Source organism: Neofelis nebulosa, chromosome 3, assembly GCF_028018385.1.
Source record: "Neofelis nebulosa isolate mNeoNeb1 chromosome 3, mNeoNeb1.pri, whole genome shotgun sequence".
NCBI classification, from domain to species: Eukaryota; Metazoa; Chordata; class Mammalia; order Carnivora; family Felidae; genus Neofelis; species Neofelis nebulosa.
Window position 1 is genome coordinate 45249878 of NC_080784.1, and position 19923 is coordinate 45269800.

At 44.5% G+C, this 19923-nt stretch overlaps 1 protein-coding gene across 9 annotated transcripts in view; it reads right to left on the bottom strand.

The window, feature by feature from the left end:
• TACC1 (transforming acidic coiled-coil containing protein 1) overlaps positions 1–17632 on the bottom strand; it is a 122434-nt gene extending 104802 nt beyond the window's left edge. For 7 of the 9 annotated variants that reach the window (XR_009259111.1, XR_009259110.1, XM_058720635.1 and 4 more), the window contains exon 1: positions 17503–17632. The gene's annotated coding sequence lies outside the window, so the exon portion shown is untranslated. The remainder of the gene's footprint in view (positions 1–17502) is intronic. The other 2 variants (XM_058720642.1, XM_058720641.1) reach the window with 1 other exon arrangement.
• Positions 17633–19923: the final 2291 nt, after the last annotated feature.

Genomic DNA, 19923 nt, shown 5'->3' on the forward strand with positions numbered 1-19923 from the left:
GAAGAAGGATATTTTTTGTGCCCTGGCATTGTCTTCAGAGACAGAACCTGCCTGGCCTATAATTCAAGCGTCCTGGACTCAGTAACCTCAAGTGTCTTCTTGGAACATTAACCCTTGGTACTTTTTTGGATCTTATCTAATTCTGGGGTAGTGACCTGGAGCAAACTGTGGAGATTTATTTACTTTTTTTTTTTTTAACGTTTATTTATTTATTTTGAGAGAGCTAGAGACAACACAAGTAGGGGAGGGGCAGAGAGAGAGGGAGAGAGAGAGAATCCCAAGCAGGCTCCGCACTGCCAGCACAGAACCCAATGCGGGGCTCGAACCCACGAAACTGTGAGATCATGACCTGAGCTGAAACCAAGAGCCGCATGCTTAACCAACTAAGCCACCCAGGCACCCCTGGGTATTTATTTTTAAGCAATCTCTACACCCAACACAGTGCTCAAACTCACAACCCAAGAAAAAACTAGAAGGTTGGCAAGAGTACTGAGTGCCTGGGTTCAAGGAAGTGCTTTAATTTGTGAGCATTAAATTTGGAATTAAAAATCAGTATGATAGTTTGTTGTACAAGAATAGCAGCATGAATATTAAAAAAAAAATGTGACTGTTTTCTGGCTGAGCAAACCAACAGGATGTATGGAGCCCAAAAATGCTGCAAAGCAGAAGCAAACATTCAAAGGAAATCTCTAAAGAGAGACAAAGTAAATATAAAATGTTCTTTGGCTTAGAAGTTAAGACTGTCCTTAGAGGTCATGTCAGGACCTTGATTATTTATCTTTGGATATTTGTGAGCCAGACAGAGCTGCCAAGTTACAAGAATAAAACAGGCTTTTACCCATAAGCAGGTTAAATGAAAGGAAGATTGAGTGCACGTACACCAAAACATCAGGGCCACTCTTTCCTCAAGAAGTCTGAAAGTGTTCCACCTTGCTACAGAGAAAGACCAGAACTGCCCCAGCATGATTCTGAACCTGCAGGTGAAAAATCCAGGGGTGCCCATGGGAATTGGGATGGAAGAAAATAAAAAGATCACACCTAGCCAGATGTAGTATATGCACTGATCACTGGGGAGGGCTGTTGTTTACTTTTTACCATGTTCCAGGGAAGCATGGGTGGTAATCAGATCAGGATTTGGTTTGGGTGGTCTTAGCTTTGAAGTTTTCAACTTTCTTGCCTGTGCTCACAAGTTTTTTGTCTCCATGCAACTCAGTGACCCACATTGCTATTGATACTATAACCATTTTTCTTCAGCATCTGGGATTGGGCAGCACAAGTGGAAGCTATAGACTCCATCATTTGGCTCCTCAGCCCCTCCATGAAGAGTTCCTGGGAGGAAGGGACTGATTGTACCTCTAGGACAGAGCAGGGCATAAGATGATCAGTGCAAGAAGGGAAACAGAGGTGTGAGCAAGATGGAATGAACATGAGAAACATAATACCTGGCTTGCCTGGATCAAAGCATGCTGAAGAACAATCCTAGGGCACAACAGATGAAAGGTGCCAACAGGATCATCAGATTCCAAATTCCACCTGACTCAGGAATCCTCTGCTTGAGAATCCTGACCAGTGGTCAGCCAGCTTCTGTTTGGAATTTTCAAAGATATTTCTGGTAGGCACAGAATTGTAGCGCTCCGATCCCTTTCCAAGAAAGGACTTAGCAACCCAGCTTCAAGGAATGTGGTTAGCTGATAACCTCCAGCTGTTAGTGCCTTCAGGGTTTGCCTCAGCTTTGGAGCTGAGATCAGTTTTCCCCTGGAGTCCCCAGCCAATGCCTGAGCAAGGTGGTAGTATAAAGGCCTGACCATTTCTGCCCAACATGGCACTCCTCTAGTGGACAACGTTTGCTCTGGAACCCCCTCAGCGGCCTGGCAGAGACTTAGTCAGAACTGTACGACAGTCTGAAGGCTTTCCTGCCCGATCTTGCTTTCTCTCTTTTTCCTTTCCAAGTGTTACTCTTCAATAAAGCACAGGGGATTTTTTTTTTTAGGGCATAAGTTATTATTATTATTTTTTTATTTTTTGTTAAAACTCTACCCCCAACATGGGACTCGAACTCATGACCCTGAGATTAAGAGTCATATGCTCTAGGGGCACCTGGGTGGCTCGGTCGGTTAAGTCTCCAACTTCGGCTCTGGTCATGATCTTGCGGTTCTTGAGTTCGAGCCCTGTGTCAGGCTCTGTGCTGACAGCTCGGAGCCTGGAGCCTGCTTCAGATTCTGTGTCTCCCCCTCTCTCTCTGCCCCTCCCCCACTTGTGCTTCCTCTCTCTCTCTCTCAAAAATAAATAAACATTAAAAAAAAAGTCATATGCTCTACAGACTGAGCCAGCCAGGTGTCCCAGGCATAAGCTATTCTTTATGATCCCGTAATGGTGGAAACATGACACTACACATTTGTCAAAACCCACAGAATTTTACACCACAAAAAGTGAACCCTAATGTATATACATTAAAGAAAAATCACTCAGGAGGTCAGGGGATCCCAGGATGGAACTGGTAGGACAATCTAAATGTATTACAAATGTATGAAACATCTTTACTTAAAGAGGTTGAGGGGAAAAAGGGGCTGATCTAAGTAACTTTGGAAATGAGTGGAGTAAGACTAACAGCCAAATAAACTATACATAAGCACTGTATTCTGACTGATAAAGTTGTTTCCCATAGGAGCCCATGTTAACAATTCTAATACCACTCTACATGTATACCACAATTGAACAATGAGGTAAATGGATGGCAAATGGTGGGAGCCAGGTTTTTCTGTTGAAGTAGGAAGTTACAGGTAAGCAAAGGGAGGTCTACAAAGAGCCATGTGATAATAGATTAGAACTGGAGACATCAGTATGAATCCATGTTTGGTTCCATATAGATTACGTATAGAAATATTAATAAATAGGGGCACCTGGGTGGCTCAGTCGGTTGAGTGTCCAACTTCGGCTCAGGTCATCATCTCGCGGTTTGTGAGTTCGAGCCCCACATCGGGCTCTGTGCTGATGGCGCAGAGCCTGGAGCCTGCTTCGGATTCTGTGTGTCTCCCTCTCCCTCTACGCCCCCCCCCCCACTCACACTCTGTCTCTCTCTCCTTCAAAAATAAATAAACATTAAAAAAATTAATAAAAGAAATATTAATAAATATGTTTACATACACAGGTTAGTATACACACATGTATCTTCCTGCTCTATGAGCTGAGAGGGCGTAAAAGCAACATCATCTCTGTATAACAAGCATGCACAGCACCCAGATCTTGGTTTTCAATTCCATTCTCTAATTAAAGGAACCAGGGCTACTTCTTGGAGAAATGGTTGATTCTAGGACTGAGGCAAGAAATATACAAGATGATCCTGGAACACCTTTTAGTGCCAGAAAGTAAAGAAGTGCTCAAAAAACAAACACAACACCAAAACCCACGCTGATAGAGCTATAACAAAGGGACACAGAAGCCAACTGAAAGACTTCCCAATGGTCAAAGCTGGAACAAGTTGAGAAATGAAATTAAGAAATTAGTGTTGAGGGGCGCCTGGGTGGCTCACTTGGTTAAGCGTTCAACTTCAGCTCAGGTCACGATCTCCTGGTTTGTGAGTTGGAGCCCCACATCAGGCTCTGTGCTGACAGCTTGGAGCCTGGAGCCTGCTTCAGATTCTGTGTCTCCTCCTCTCTCTGCCCCTCCCCCCTCCTCTCTCTCAAAAATAAGCAAACATTTAAAAAATTAAAAAAAAAGAAATTAGTGTTGGATTATAACCTGAAGTATGAAATAATTATGTATAAGTTTCTACAATATAAATAAATGATTTAACAAATAAATAAGTAAAAGGACAAATGTTCCATGAAGAAAAATTCCAAATAACTTATGTAGATACTCCAGTCTCAATAAAGTAATGCTTAACTCTCCACTCCTTAAGCATGGACTGTGCATAGTGACTTCCTCCCAAAGAATACAAAACAGAAAGAGGAAAAAAAGAGTAACTGTACAGTACAGAAATCTGACAAACACTGCTTCAGCCATGTGATCAAAGTTGACATCAACAGTGATAAGTCATGTTGACAGTATGTACCCCTGTCTTGATGCAAGGAAATGGTACTTCACTTCTGTGGTCTTCCTTCTAAGAACCCATAACCACAGTATAATCATGAGAACAACATAAGACAAATTCCAATTGAGATATTCTACAAAATACTGGATCATTGGTCCTCAAAGCTCTCTGGGTTGTCAAAACCAAGGAAAGTCTGAGAAACTCTCAAACCAAAAGTAACCAGAGGAGTTATAACTACTAAATGCAATGTGGCACCGTGGATGAGATCTTGGAACAGAAATTGGACACTGAGCAAGAACTAAAGAAATCTAAATAAAACACAAACTTTAGTTAATAATTATGTATCAATACTGGAATTGTGACATGGGTTCCACACAAATGTTAAATGTTAATGACAAGGGATTCTGGATGTGAATTATACTGGAACACTCTATACTATCTTCACAAGTTTTTGTAAATCTAAAACTGTTGTAAAATGAAAAGGTTACTTTCAAAAACACTCCCTTATATTGTTAAAATTAACTTTCTTATATTTAGCTGACATGATCCTCCTGGTTTTCTCCATCTTCCTCTCCTCCTCCTCCTCCTTCTTCTCTTTCTTCTTTCTTCTTTTTCTTCTTCTTTTTCTTCTTCTTCTTCTTCTTCTTCTTCTTCTTCTCCTTCTCCTTCTCCTTCTCCTCCTCCTCCTCATCCTCCTCCTCCTCCTCCTCCTCCTTCTTCTTCTTCTTCTTCTTCTTCTTCTTCTTCTTCTTCTTCTTCTTCTTCTTCTTCTCTTTCTCCTCCTCCTCCTCATCCTTCTCCTCCTCCTCCTTCTCCTCCTCCTCCTTCTCCTTCTCCTCCTTCTCCTTCTCCTCCTTCTCCTTCTCCTCCTCCTCATCCTTCTCCTCCTCCTCCTCCTTCTCCTCCTCGTCCTTCTCCTTCTCCTCCTCCTTCTTCTCCTTCTTCTTTCTTCTTCTTCTTCTTCTTCTTCTTCTTCTTCTTCTTCTTCTTCTTCTCCCTCTCCTCCTCCTCCTCCTCCTCCTTCTCCTCCTTCTCTTTCTTCTCCTTCTCCTTCTCCTCCTTCTTCTACTTGATGATCCCCCTGGTTTTCTCTTTCTCCTCCTCTTCCTCTTCCTTCTTCTTCTTCTTCTTCTTCTTCTTCTTCTTCTTCTTCTTCTTCTTCTTCTCTCTTAATTTTTAACGTTTATTTTTGAGAGGGAGAGAGTGTGTGTGTGTGAGTGGGGAAGGACAGAGACAGAAGGAGACACAGAGCCTGAGGCAGTCTCCAGGCTCTTGAGCCGTCAGCACAGAGCCCAACACTAGGCTCTAACTCAGGAATCACGAGATTGTGACCCGAGCCGAAGTCAGATGCTTAACTGACTGAGCCACCGAGGTGCTCTGACTTGGTTTTCTTCTGAAGTTATTTTTATTTTACATATTGTCTCATAACCACCTTCACCCATGAGGCCCAAGACCTCATTATTTTTGCCCACAGCAACCTTAGCAAATACCTAGAAAAAAGTCTGGGAATACAGTGAGCACTCAAAAAGATTTATTAGTTGAATGAACAAATACAACTAATACAACTGGTCTGTTTTCTTTTACATGATGGTTCTTCAAACATATCGATTTGCATCCCTCCAAGTTTTCTTTACTTTAAGCTGGAAACCTCTAGATTCTTCACTTGTTTTTCACTTGACATAGGCACCTGGTACTGGCACTGGATGATGATACAGTAGTAATAAATTTATTTATTTATTTATTTATTTATTTAGTGCTTTATCATATGCTGTGCACTGTGGTAAGTAAGCACTTTTAAAACAACTTCTCTTTTAGCCACACAAAATTTATGCTTTACAAGTCAGGCACTGTTAGATGATTTCTGGAATGTCATTATTCCTCTTAAAGAATGGCCCTAGATCTGGACTCTACTGACTAGGTGCATTCTGGACAGAGGAACTATCACCCTCTCCAATGTCTTTGTCTATCAACATGACCTATGTGGGGGATAGGTTTGCTGAAGCAGCAGTGAAGCCATGCTTTTATTGTTGTCCTCTAGCCAGTGATCATCATGCTGGTCTGTGATGAGTGAAGGAGCTTGTAGCAGACTGTAAACCAAGCATATCACTCAAGTACACTGTTTAGTTAGCTGGCTTGTTTTCACAGGAAGGCCTTCTCAATGAAGGAAGCTGTGTGTTGATTTATATTCTGATATCAGCCCTTCATCTTGTTGTGGACTGGCACTCTGAGTAGCACTGATCTAAGCCACAATTCTCAGCATTGTTTTCCTGTTCTGTGTTGTAACAGACTCAATATCTAGTGCATTCCTGCTGCCTATCAACTTCTAGCAAATGGAACTACTCAGGGTAGAAATCCCACAAAGAATACTCAAAGATTGTCCAGAAGGAGGGCAGTTGGTGAGAAGGTGTGAGAAGGGTGAGAAGAATGTGAGAGGGTGAAATAGTAGAGAAGTCTTTAGACTGAGTCTATTTTAGTCCTGGATCTGTCATTCGCCAGCTGTTGGTAGGGAAATTCCCCTCTCCAGGTCTCATTTTCCTCATCTGTAAAAGAAGGTGATGGAGCCAGGTAATTGCTTTCAGTTTTTGTGCTCTAGGTTTTAACTCCTTGAGTCAAATGATTTCCACACACAAAATGTCCCTAGGCTATGCTTTTCCACAACTTTTGCGACGCCATCACATCTGCCACCATTTTGTTTCCCACAATGTTTGCCTGGTGACTGAACAACTGGCCTCAGAAAGGGAATGTCACAGCAATATCCATCAGCCAGGCCCAAAGATAAGAGATTAAGAGTCTAGGGGCTGAAAGGCATCTTCTGCAATATGTATCTCCAAATGACTGAGCAATGCTTTTGTCAAACAGAGGTGTCAATAAAAGTGGGCCATTAAAATAGTTCTGGAATTTTCTGGTACTGCATGAGGGCTTGGAAGTTACCACTCTGTCCTAACAGCAAGTAAAAAGCTGAACAGACTGAAAAATCAACAACTCTTCTTTGATCCATAAGAAAGGGAAGGACACAGGACAAACCACTGCACCCAAGATTGGAGAGACAGACAGGTGAGTACAGAAAGTCATTGCTTACCAGAGCAGAGATGCATAAGCAGAGACACCATGGAAGCCACTTGGATATCGACAAATTGATTCTAATTATCTATATGAAGAGGCAAAAAACCCAGAATAGCCAACAGGATTTTGAGGGAGAGGAACAAAGTTGTAGAAGTGACATTACTCAACTTCAAGACTTACTATAAAGCTACAGTACTCAAGACAGTGTACTGTCTTTCACTATTGGTGAAAGAACAGACAAATAAATCAATGGAACAGAACAGGGAGCATGGAAATAGGCCCACACACATATAGTCAAAGGAGCAAAGGCAAGACAATGGGCAAAGATAGTCTTTCCAACAAATGGTGCAGGGACAACTGGAATGTCCTTCATAAAACTGACTCAAAATGTATCACAGACCTAAATGTAAAATGCAAAACTATAAAACTTCTCAAAAATAATACAGGAGAAAATATGGATGGCTTTGAGTGTGGAGATGACTTTTTGATACAATACCAAAGACACAATGAATGAAAGAAATTATTAAAAACTTGGACTCATTAAAATTAAAAATTTTCTGCTCTGTTTGAAAAACACTGTCAAGAGAATGAGAAGATAAGCCACAGACTGAGAGAAGATATATGCAAAGGACAGATCTGATAAAGTTCATTACCTAAAGTTTATGAAAAACTCTTAAAACTGAACAATAAAGAAACAAGCGAAGCGCCTGGGTGGCTCAGTCGGTTAAGTGTCTGACATCGTCTCGGGTCATGATCTCACGGTTTGTGAGTTCGAGCCCCATGTCGGGCTCTGTGGTGACAGCTCGGAGCCTGCTTCAGATTCTGTGTCTCCCTCTCTCTCTGCCCCTCCCCTGCACATGCTCTGTCTCTCTTTGTCTCAAAAATAAATAATAAACATTAAAAAAAAAAGAAACAAGCTGATTAAAAAATGAGCCAAAGACTATAACAGGCATTTCAATAAAGAAGCTATGCAGATGGCAAATAAGCATTTGAAAAGATGCTCCACAGACAAATATGATATGATTTCACTCATATGTGGAATTTAAGAAACAAACATGATGAGCATGTTCATTTAAGGCAAACATAGGGGAAGGGAAGCAAAAATAAGATAAAAACAGAGAGGAAAACAAACCATAAGAGACTCTTAAAATTTTTTTTTTCAACGTTTTTTAATTTATTTTTGGGACAGAGAGAGACAGAGCATGAACGGGGGAGGGGCAGAGAGAGAGGGAGACACAGAATCGGAAACAGGCTCCAGGCTCCGAGCCATCAGCCCAGAGCCTGACGCGGGGCTCGAACTCACGGACCGCGAGATCGTGAACTGGCTGAAGTCGGACGCTTAACCGACTGCGCCACCCAGGCACCCCAAGAGACTCTTAAATACAGAGAACAAACTGAGGGCTGCTGGAGGGGTGTTGGGTGGTGGGATGGACTAAATGGGTGATGGGCATTAAGGAGGGCACTTGTTGGGATGAGCACTGGGTGTTATATGTAAGTGATGAATCACTAAATTCTATTCCTGAAATCATCATTACTATAGGTTAACTAACTTGGATTTAAATTAAAAAGATAGAATAGAGAAACAAGATACTCCGCATCATACATCATCGGAGAAATGCAAATTGAAACAGTGAGATACCACTGCACACCAATTAGAACGGTCAAAATCTGGAACACTGACAACACCAAATGCTGGTGAAGATGTGGAGGAACAGGAACTCTCATACATTGCTGGAAGGAATGCAAAATAGGACAACTGCTTTGGAAGACGGTTTGGCAATTTCTCATAAAACTAAACATACTTTTACCATTCACTTTAGCAATTTCACTCCTTGGGATTAATGCAATGGAGTTGAAAACTTATGTCCATAAAAAATGCACACAGATGTTTATAGCATCTTTATTCATAATTGGCAAAGCCTGGAAGCAACCAAGATGTCATTCAATAGGTGAATGAATAAATAAACTGTGGTAATCCAGATAATGGAATATTATTCAGGGCTAAAAATAAATGAGCTGTGAAACCATGAAAAGACACAGAGGAAACTTAAATGCATATTATTCAGTGAAAGGAGCCAAGGATAAGGCTACATACTGTATAATTCCAACTATGGGACATTCTGGAAAAGGCAAAACTCTGGAGACAGTAAAAAGATCAGTGGTTGCCAGTGTAGGGGGATGTGGAGAAGACAAATAGGCATAGTACAGAGGATTTTAGGGCAGTGAAAACACTTAGTATGAGATTATAATGATGGGTATAGATCATTATACATTTGTCCAAACCCATAGATTGTACAACACCAAGAGTGAACCATAAGGTAAACTATGGACTTCGTGTGATTATGATGTGTCAATGTAGGTTCATCTTTGGTAAAAATGGACCATTCTGGTGAATATTGTTGATAATGGGGGAGGCTATGCATGTGTAGGGGCAGGAGGCATATAGGAAATCTCTCTGCCTTCCCCTCAATGTTTTTTGTAACCTTAAATTGTTCTAAAATAAAATCTTTAAAAAATTGTTCTGAAGGAATTCACCTGTGCCTCTATCACTCTCTGTAGTAAGCTGAATAATGACCCCAAAGGTATCAGGTCCCACTCCCTGGAACCTGTAAATGTGACCTTATTTATAAAAATGTTATTTTATTTGCAAATGTAACAAAAGATTTTGAAATGGATAGACTGTCTTGGATTATGTGGGTGGGCCCTAAATGCAATTACAAGAGTCCTTCTAAAAAAGGGAAGCAGAGGAAGATTTCACACACAGAAGAGGAACAGGCAATATGACCACGGAGGCAGATACTGAAGTGATGTGGCCACAAGCTAAGGAGAGTGGCAGCCACCAGAAGCTATTGAAGAAGCATGGCCCTTCAGATATCTCAATTTCTGCCCAGTGATACTGATTTTGGACTTCTGGCCCCCAGAACGGTGAAAGAATAAATTTTTGTTGTTTCAAGCCACCAAGTGTGTGGCCATCTGTTAGAGCAGCCACAGGAAACTTACATAGCCTCTTCCTAAATTTCACCTTCCTTTCATATAGATTTTTCTTTCTGTAATAAACAAAGCTACCCACATGTATCAGTCAGGATCCTGGCAGGTAACACTGCCCAGTTTGAGAGTTTGATAAAGGGACTGTAGGAACACCTGGGTGGTTCAGTCAGTTAAGTCTCCGACTCTTGATTTCGGTTCAGGTCACGATCTCAGCTTGTGAGTTCAAGCCCCACGTCGGGCTCTGCGCTGACAGTGCTGGGCCTGCTTGGGATTCTCCTTGTCTCTCTCTCTCTCTCTCTCTCTCTGCCCCTCCCCAGCTTGTGCACACGCATGCTCTCTCTCTCTCAAAATAAATAAGCTTAAAAAAAACAAAAGGACTGGGGCGCCTGGGTGGCGCAGTCGGTTAAGCGTCCGACTTCAGCCAGGTCACGATCTCGCGGTCCGTGAGTTCGAGCCCCGCGTCAGGCTCTGGGCTGATGGCTCGGAGCCTGGAGCCTGTTTCCGGTTCTGTGTCTCCCTCTCTCTCTGCCCCTCCCCCGTTCATGCTATGTCTCTCTCTGTCCCAAAAATAAATAAAAAACGTTGAAAAAAAAAATTAAAAAAAAAAAAAAAAAACAAAAGGACTGTATACAAAGGTCTGAGTAGAGTGTGAGAGATCTCCAGAGAGTGTAGTTTCACATAGCTGAACAATGAGGGAGACTCCAGCACCACTCCAGGCCTAAAGGGTGAGGGAGACAGAGCTGGATGGAGAGAGAGGGCTGACAGGAGCTGTGGCCTTCGGTCAGGGGACACAGTCGGCCCCCAGCAATGCTGCAGCAAACGGGCAGAGGAATAAGCACCTCATATCACTCTCTTCCCTTCCTCTGATTTCCTGCCAGTGGCCTCTGTTGCCTGCACCTAACTGGAAGGGAGCCATTCACATCAGCCTCCTGCACACAGAGAAAAGTGGAGAAGAGTGGAGAGTGGATTTATAAGGGCACATGGAAATATATGGCAACCGCATAACTTTAATCTCTTCCCAAAACCATCCACTTAACAGACTGGTCTTAGCTCTGTGGCCTTGGGCAAGTCACTACTACCCTAAGCTTCCTTCTCTTCATCCGCAAAAGGAAGGATGTAGACTAGGAGGTTTTTACGATCCCTTTCAGCTCTGATGCTCTGGATCCTAGAAGCAGACTAAACCCTTAGCAGGCTAACGCTGACACATGCCTAGAGTCCTGACAGCTGTTTGCTTATTCAGATATCAGCAGGCCCCTCTTTTCCATGACGCACCTCCGCATTTATGCAAGCACGTGTGGGGCATGCCGGTTACTGAGCCGCTCGGAGGAAAGGAGCAGGCTGTGCTCACTCACCATGTGCACGTGTCACAGGCGTGCTGGAACAGGGCAGCCAACGGCGTGCGGCGAGGAGGCAGGGGAGACAGGCAAGCCACTTACCCGATGGCCAGGACGCGGTCAGTGGGCACGTCTGCTTGTCCCTCCAGAAAGCTCCAGGGGGCCCTGGGCAGCTGGTGCAGCCCTCAGGCCAGCCTGGCAACATCCCTGGCAGCCCCAGTACGGGGCGGCTGCCAGCAGCCACACACATGGTAATAATTAGCCAGAGAGTCAAACTACAGAAACTTCCAAGGGTCCAGGATGGCCCCACGTTGAACAAGGAACATATACCAAGCCTTCCCCTGCTGCCTTGAGACGTTTTGTTCTGTATTAGGTCTGCTTTTACAACTACTCCTGTCTGCTTCTGTCTCTTTGAAAACTCCTTTGGAAAGGGAGGATGAGGCCAAGGAAGAGAACATCTTCATTAGCCCCTCAGGCCTGCAAGTGTAGGAGGTGCAAACTACCCACCCTCCCCCATCCCCATACACCTTGGGTGGCCCGGGACAAACGACAGATTTCCTCCCTTCTCTTAACCCCACCCATAGTCATTAACTAGGACCCTCCATAACTCCTGATGGGCCCCACAGGAGCACTGGTTTATAGTGTGTGATTTGGGGGTGGGGGGGGCCTAACAAGGACCTATACCCCAAATCCTTTTTGTTTTTTAATGTTTATTTATTTTTGAGAGACAGAGAGAGAGAGAGAGAGAGCATGAGCAGGGGAGGGGCGGACACAGAGGGAGGCACAGAATCCGAAGCAGGCTCCAGGCTCTGTCAGCATGGAGCCCAACATGGGGCTCGAACCCACGAACGGTGAGATCATGCCCTGAGTCTAAGTCAGACACTTAACTGACTGAGCCACCCAGACACTCTGATATCCCCAAATCCTTAAAATCCCTCCCCAAACTGCTAATTCCTAAATTCCATTGTCATCTTGTTTCCAGCAAAACAATTTGATTCTTGTTGCACACACACCCACACTTGAGGAATATGTGTTTCAATGTTGTCCAGTGAGTTAAGGGCCTGAGGAGCTTGCTGGAGGTGAGGAAGGAAGAAGAGTCTGCGTGTGAGGGATATAAGTGGAAGTGGGGCCTCCAGGAAAGACAAAAGGACACACAGAGGGGGGACCTGGGCACTGGGGAACAGCATCACCTATGTCACACTGCTGTCTAGCGCTGCCCCGACTGAGCCGGTGCTAAAGATGTTTTGTGAGAATTCAGATAATTCAGCAGCTTCTCTATCAAGAACACCTGAGAAGCTTGCACTGCAGACCTCAGACCCTCAGAAAGGGGCTGCCTTTCCAGGGTTGGAGCAGATAGCCACCATGGAATGTGGTTAGGGGGTGCCTGGGGGTCTCCCTCCTCCAAAATGCTTCCCCTCCTCACTGCCAGGGTGAGATCTAAGTCTCCCATTAGAGCCAAACCTGCGTATCAATTCATTTATTAATCACTTTCCAATGGTTGGCTGAAAGTCAAGCACTGGTCAAAGGGAGTTCTGATGGACCACAAAAAGGATTCATTTTAGATACAGGACGCTGAGGGTATGAGGTGCAAAGCAAGGCTCAGTGGGAGGCTGCAGCTGGGACCTTCTCTGTCTTGCAGAAAGTGACAGAGATCCTTGCATAGAAGGAGGGAGGAGGGGCGCCTGGGTGTCTCAGTCAGTTAAGTGTCCAACTCTTGATTTCTGCTCAGGTCATGATCTCATGGGTTTGTGGGTTCAAACCCGCCTCAGGGTCTGCACAGTGCAAAGCCTGTTTGGGATTCTCCTTCTCCCTCTCTCTGCCCCTCCCCTGCTCGCTTGCCCTCTCTCTCTCAAAATAAATTAATTAACTTAAAAAAATAAAAAATAAACTAAAATAAAGAAAAGGAGGGAGGAATTCCTGGACACAGGGACTCTGGAGAGAATGGAAACAGGTTCAGATAGCAACCTGCTTGCTGGGCCCTGCCTGAGAGTGTGCTTGCTTAGATGCAATTACTGTGCATCCAGCACCCCGACCCCAGCCTGCCTTTGCATCTTTGACTCCGGTTCTACAAAATGCCTAAGTGCTTCACTAGACCTCATGCTGTGGGTGTTCCTGCTCCCTCCATCCTCTTCCCAACAGCACTCTTCAAACAGACAGAAATGGCCTAAATCAGGGAGGATTAGATCCACTAGAACCAAACTGTGAGATTTAAGCACCATGCGCAAACCAGACGGTCCTGAGTTAGTGCCAACCCTAGCACTTACCAGCTGTGCGTGTGTTTACGCATATTGTTTTCTTCTCTAAACTTTGCATTCTGCATTTGTAAACTGGGGATACGTACAAGTAGTACCTTGATATGCAGTTCTGAGGATTAAGCAAATGAGAAAATGGGTATGAAGCACTTGGCACAGTGCCTGGTTCATAGTAAGTGCTCAATAAATACCAATTATTAATTCATATCTTGCCTACTTTTCCTTCCAGTAAAGGTTGGCAAACTGATGCACATAGCTTTCAAAATCCTTGCAAATTTAATCTAGGCTTAGGCTCTGCACAGATTTGTTCTTTGAAAAAGCCACAAAATTCTCTTGTAATTCATGATCTCTTTACTGGCTTTTTATCTGCTATATTTAGCTCTTAAATTTTATATCTCAGCTTGAAACCCTGAAACCATTCTTCTAAAAATACAAGTGGTTCAACCATTGGCATTTGCTCACTGAAAGCACAAGCAATTTTTTTTTTCAAAATAACAATAGGTCAGAGGTGGGACTAATTCCCATAACTTCAAAGATAAATAAATTATACTTCATTTAATCAAAGGATCCAATTTGGCAAGGCCAACCCTAAAGACTAGCTGCTTTAGTTCTACCTCTTTAATCTCTAAGAGAACATCTTAATTCTTTCTCGTAAGTCCTAAGCTGGGACCCTGGTCCTTTCTGGCTGGGGTCCAGGAACAACCCTCTCCCACCCAGCTCACAGTTGAAATTGTTAGTGTCCATTTTATAGTCTCAAACACCAGGTACTTATTTCCAGATGGCCACCCAGCTACCTAAAGTTAACCCAACAACCTCTTTTACACATAATAACATATTTACTGAGTGCATACTCTGTGCCAGACACAGTTCTAAATGCTTTATGTGGACTAAACCACTTAATCATAATAATATCTCTATGAAATTGATACTGTCATTATCATCCCTCTATATGGGATATCGTTATTTTGATAATTTGTCTAAGATGACCTAACTAATACGCGGTGGTACTAGGATTTGAACCCGCGAAGTCTGGCTACAGAGCTGTTCTTTCCCACTAAATCACACCACCTCTGAGGGAAGAAGTAAAGCTTACCAAGGATATAGCTTAAAAATCCTGATTCCACTTTTTCACAGAAGCACCCTTCCTTCCATGGAACATTCTGTCCTGGCCTTGGTCACTCTGTTCCTCCCAGCCTATTCTCTGGGGCATCCTTTGCCCAAAATATGAACAAAACACACAACAATATCCCTCTTATCCCTGTCAAACAGGGCTGCAAAAATATTCAAGGCAGTGTGGCTCAGACTCAGAGGATGGGGTTCCAAATCCACCATCAACCCTAACCAGCTGGGTGCCCTTGAGCAAGTCACTTTATGTCTCTACCTTTAGATGCCCCGTCAGCAGAGTGAGGGACCTGCCCAACTGCCTAATTGGGGGGCTTTTGTGGGGACTACATGAGCTAATTGGTGTAATGTGCTTAGCACAGTGCCTGGCTCAGTAGGTAAGCTGTTATCATTAAAAGAGAGCAGTAACACTATTATGATTATTGATCATGCAGTCCATAGCTGGGAACAGAGTTGAGAAGGGCACATTCAGAAAAGACTCGGAGCGAGGCCACGTTGTAATATAAGCTTGCCTGTCCCTGCACACGAGGACGGGCTGCCTGAGATGGAAGAGTTCACCTCCAGACCTGGCCGGCACACACCTCCACTGGGTGCCCCAGGGCAGGAGATGATCACTAAGTCGGAGGCAGTGGGGAGGGCCAAGTGAGAGCTTGGACAGGGAAGCTAGAAATCCTCCCGGAAATCAACTCCATCCCACAAGCAGTCATTTTCAGCCCAGACGCGTGACTTGTTCCAGGTTAACGGTTCTCAAAATTGTTCTCAAAACTTTCCTTCAGCTGGGCACCCCAACATACAAGTCCATAAAGGTGGAGGTGCTTGGTTGGAAGTAGGAAGAGGAGGCTTCTGGCTGAACTCCTCCCCAAAGGGACCCTGTGTCCCTTCTGAAAGACAATGATAACCTCAGACCACAGTTTGAGAAGCATTAAAAAAAAATTTTTTTTAATGTTTTATTTTTATTTTTGAGGGACAGAGACAGAGTGTGAGCAGGCAAAGGGCAGAGAGAGAGGGAGGCACAGAATCTGAAGCAGGCTCCAGGCTCTGAGCTGTCAGCACAGAGCCTGACACGGGGCTCAAACTTACGAACCGTGAGATCGTAACCTGAGCCGAAGTCAGACGCTTAACCAACTGGGCCACCCAGGCTCCCCGAGAAGCACTTTTTAAGAGAAATAAAAAGACATACTATATGAACCCTGCCCTTAGAGAGCTTGGAGTCCAGTGAGCTGGCGGCTACAGTCCTGTACTGACTGGCAAGTAAAGTCCAATGTCCCTCATGGAAGGTACAGATCCTCACAAGGCACCCTTGCTGTCACCCACATAACCCTGAGGCTTTTCAGTTGCAAGAGATCCTTCCACATTCATACCACACACTATAGGGACTGGGAAGGGCTTGCTTGCATTGTTCACTGGCTTCAATAAAATCATCTTTTAAATCTATTTTACCGCTCACAGCTCTTCTCTAAGGTGGAGATTATCACTATGCCATTTTACAGATGAGGGCCCTGAGGCTGAGGGCATTGAACTTGTCCAAAGTCACCCAACAAGGCAATGCAGGAACCAAGATTCAAATCCCCACCTTCCTGGTTTCAGAGCTTGGCAGCAAAGACCGGGGCCCCAGGCTACCTCAGTGCAGATCCCACCTCTGCCATGGGCTGGTTGTCTCTGCACCTTCAGTGTCCTCATGGGTAAGTAAAGGGGACGACAGTGACACCCACCACCCTTAGAATGGTGCCTGGCACCAGCAACCGTTGCTGTCTTGGGATCACCAGCTAATAGGTTATGACTAGTCTGTTCAATTCACGCTCTCATTTATGCAGCCTGTAAGAGAGCAGTGCAAGTGTGTGGCTCAGCAAAATACAGAGAAGTAAAAGCCACACGAGTTCAAAGGGAGGGCATTTGAGATGCTTCATTTATGACTGCTTCATAAATTTTTGAGTTACTCCTTAGGCAGAAGCCAAGCTGCGCTCTCCGTGTCGGTCCCATGTCAGCACATGTGGTGCCAAGGCTGGCTTTCGGCGACGCACGGCCAGGAGCACGTCCCTGACGGAGCCAAGGGCCCCACGCAGCCTCCCGGGTGGACGGGTGACCTCTGCCACGCTCATCTGGGTCTCGAACGCCACCTGGGCGGACCCATAAACGCGCAGCGCTGGTGCTCAAGGTTCCCTGGGGGCCTGCGCCACATTTCCACGCCTGGAGAAGCCACTCCAGAGTGTGCCCGTGGTGGGGGTGGGGCAGGGGAAGGAGACAGCACTACCGGCCGGCCGGCAGAGCACGTGGTCAAGGTCCTGGGTGCCGGCTGCGCCCCAGCTCACCACTGCGAAAATGCCACTCGATCTATTCAGAGCTGAAGGTATTTACAAATGTGACATTCCAGGGACAGAAGAAGAAGAAGAAGAAGAAGAAGAAGAAGAAGAAGAAGAAGAAGAAGAAGAAGAAGAAGAAAAAGAAAAAGACAAACCTCCAAAGCCAGAGAAATCAGGGAACTCTCAGAATTCTGCCACAGCGCTTTCCATACCAGAAATCAAAACGTGTGCTTCCAGGAACCCAGGAATTAAAGTTCAACTTGGAAAGAGAGGGAAAGAAACGTCTGACTTTATGGCTGTGCGTCCACGCCCCCCCCCCACACCCCCACCGGCAAAAGAACACCGTCAGCCCAAGGCTTAAAGGACAAGTGCCTCTTTGGCTCAATACATGTCAAACGTGCCCCCGTTCCTACCTCTTCGGCTGGGGTCCCCACGGTCGTTTCTGTCTCCCTCTTCCACCACCTGCTACCGCGGATCCATCAACCCTGCTTGGGAAGCCGGCGCTGCTGCTCAGGGAGGGGTTCCGCGGAAGGAAGGGGAGGGCAGGCACTGAGATCACGGACGTGGGGAGGGGACGGTCTCCGAACCAAGCACTTGGTCAGAGGAAAAAGGATGTTTTGTAATTTTTGGCTTGAATTTCCAGAGGCAGAACAGGAAATGTCCACTGGGGCTGGGAGGTCTAGGGAGAAATGGGCTGAGTCTCCCTTCAGAGGGGGTTTTTCTGTGGGCTCTCAACTGTGCCCTCTCTGGAATTCAAAGCTCCGTCTGAATTCTGGTGCCTTTTCCCCCTTACTCTTTCCTCTAGCACATTTTTTTTTTTCTTAATGGAACGTCAGCTTCGTTCCTGACATGCTGGAAAAATTTTCCTCTGCCTAAACTTGGCTCAGGAACACTCTCTTTTGTGAGAGAATTTCTCCTATTACAAAGTTCAGTTTAAAAAAAGAGGGCTATTTGTTTTGCCAATTTTTGTATTAGGGACATTTTTCATGGATTTTTTTTTTTTTCTCTGAACGTCTGTCTGGATTTCAAGAAATATGCACACCCATATTCCTCTTGACTGTTTCCTACTCCCTTCCACTGGAAAAACAACAACAATAACTGGTAAAAGATTGCAGCAAAAATGTCCTTAAACTGTGGGTCTAGGTCAACCTTTTCCCTGCTCACATCTCCACCCACAGTGCAGGGTGCCTGGAGTGTGATAAGGAGGAGTAATGCTGGTCTTCAAGACCCTCTCTTAGTTCTAGGTCTTTCTATGACGGTAACGTAGGAATTGGCTACCTTTCCCAAATGGGGTCCACTTCCAAGTAACAAACTTGCCTCAGAGATGGGACGGCAAGATCACGGGTTGTGATTCTTGGAGGTGGTGGGTGGGGGTGATCTAGCTGTTGGTAATTGCCTGGAGGGTGGCATGTCTGTGAATTGTCAGATGCCACCACAAATTGGGAACCTTTACCGTACTTATTGACCCTTGCAATAAAACTCAGTAGTTCTCACAGTGCTAATTGGGGATTTGTTCACAAACAGGAAATGAGAACGTCCCCTCTGTTCTAGTTATTAAAAGGAGGTGAGTAATAAACAAATTAATCGTGTAAGCAAGATAAGAACAATTTTTTTTTTTTTGCCAATTCGTGAGTTTAGAAAATGTCAGATGCTTTAGAAGTCTCCTTCATTTACAAAAATGATACCGCATACATAAGAGGCTGAGGCTGGCGGTCTTTAGATTTTTGAGTTGATGTATTGATAACGTATTTGTACCTAGTCAGGAAAGCAAGACTGACATAAATGATCTATATATATTTTTTGTTTCTAGCTTGAGTTTTGTACCTAAACTTGAAAGTAATTGAAATGCATTCATATTCTGAAGTTTACAGATTCTATCATTTCAGTCTTGGTTTAGTGTGGAAATAATCCTAATCAACAAAATTTAGCCCATCATTAAAAGTATTTAACTAGATGCCCATTTTACTTTTTAACATATTTTAACATAATAGTATACGTAATAAACATAGAACTCCCTCACTTGGTCTTTGTCCCCAAATGCTCTCAAGAATCACACTCTGAAAAGAGGCTGACAAATTGAGTCTATGTGATATCTAAGCAATAGATAAGCTGTGTTCTAAAAAGATTGACCAAGCCCCCAAATGAGGGCAAGAGTCTAATTCCCCACATGTGAAGAGTGTGTAGCTTGCTGGGCCCAGCTCACCACAGGGGAGATGTTGCCAGGCAGAATTGGTGGGGTGGCATTTCTAGCTCTCATCCTGAGAGCATGAGTCACTAGATTAGTCCTCTCTTTCCACTTGCTAAACTAACTGCTTTGATATCATGAATATAGGCAGAGGCATAACAATCTCATAGGCAGCAAAAGACAGAGCTTGAAGCTGAGATGAAAATCCAGTCTTTTCCAGGTTAGAGCTAGACAGTATTTCACAAAATGCCCAAGTTTTGATTGGTTTGTGGGTGAGGGACCACACTGAATTTAACCAGCTACAGAGCACTGGTGGAGTGCTTAGTGTGCGTGCCAGCTCTATTGGAGGCCTCCTCAGATGGAGAACAATTTTAATGCAACACCTCTGTAAAGTATTGTTGATCTCGTTTTACAGAAGGGATGCTGGGGTTCTGAGAAGTGTATTTTGCAGTTTTACTTGTCAGAGTCAAGATTGTTCATGATTTGAGGTTTTTTGTTTTTGTTGTTTTTGAAAGAGCGAGAGCAAGGAAGAGGGGGAGAGAAAGAGAGAGGATCCTAAGCAAGCTCCATGCTCAGCACTGAGCCCAATGAGGGGCTCAATCCTATGACTCTGGGATCATGGCTTGAGCCGAAATCAAGAGTTGGACGT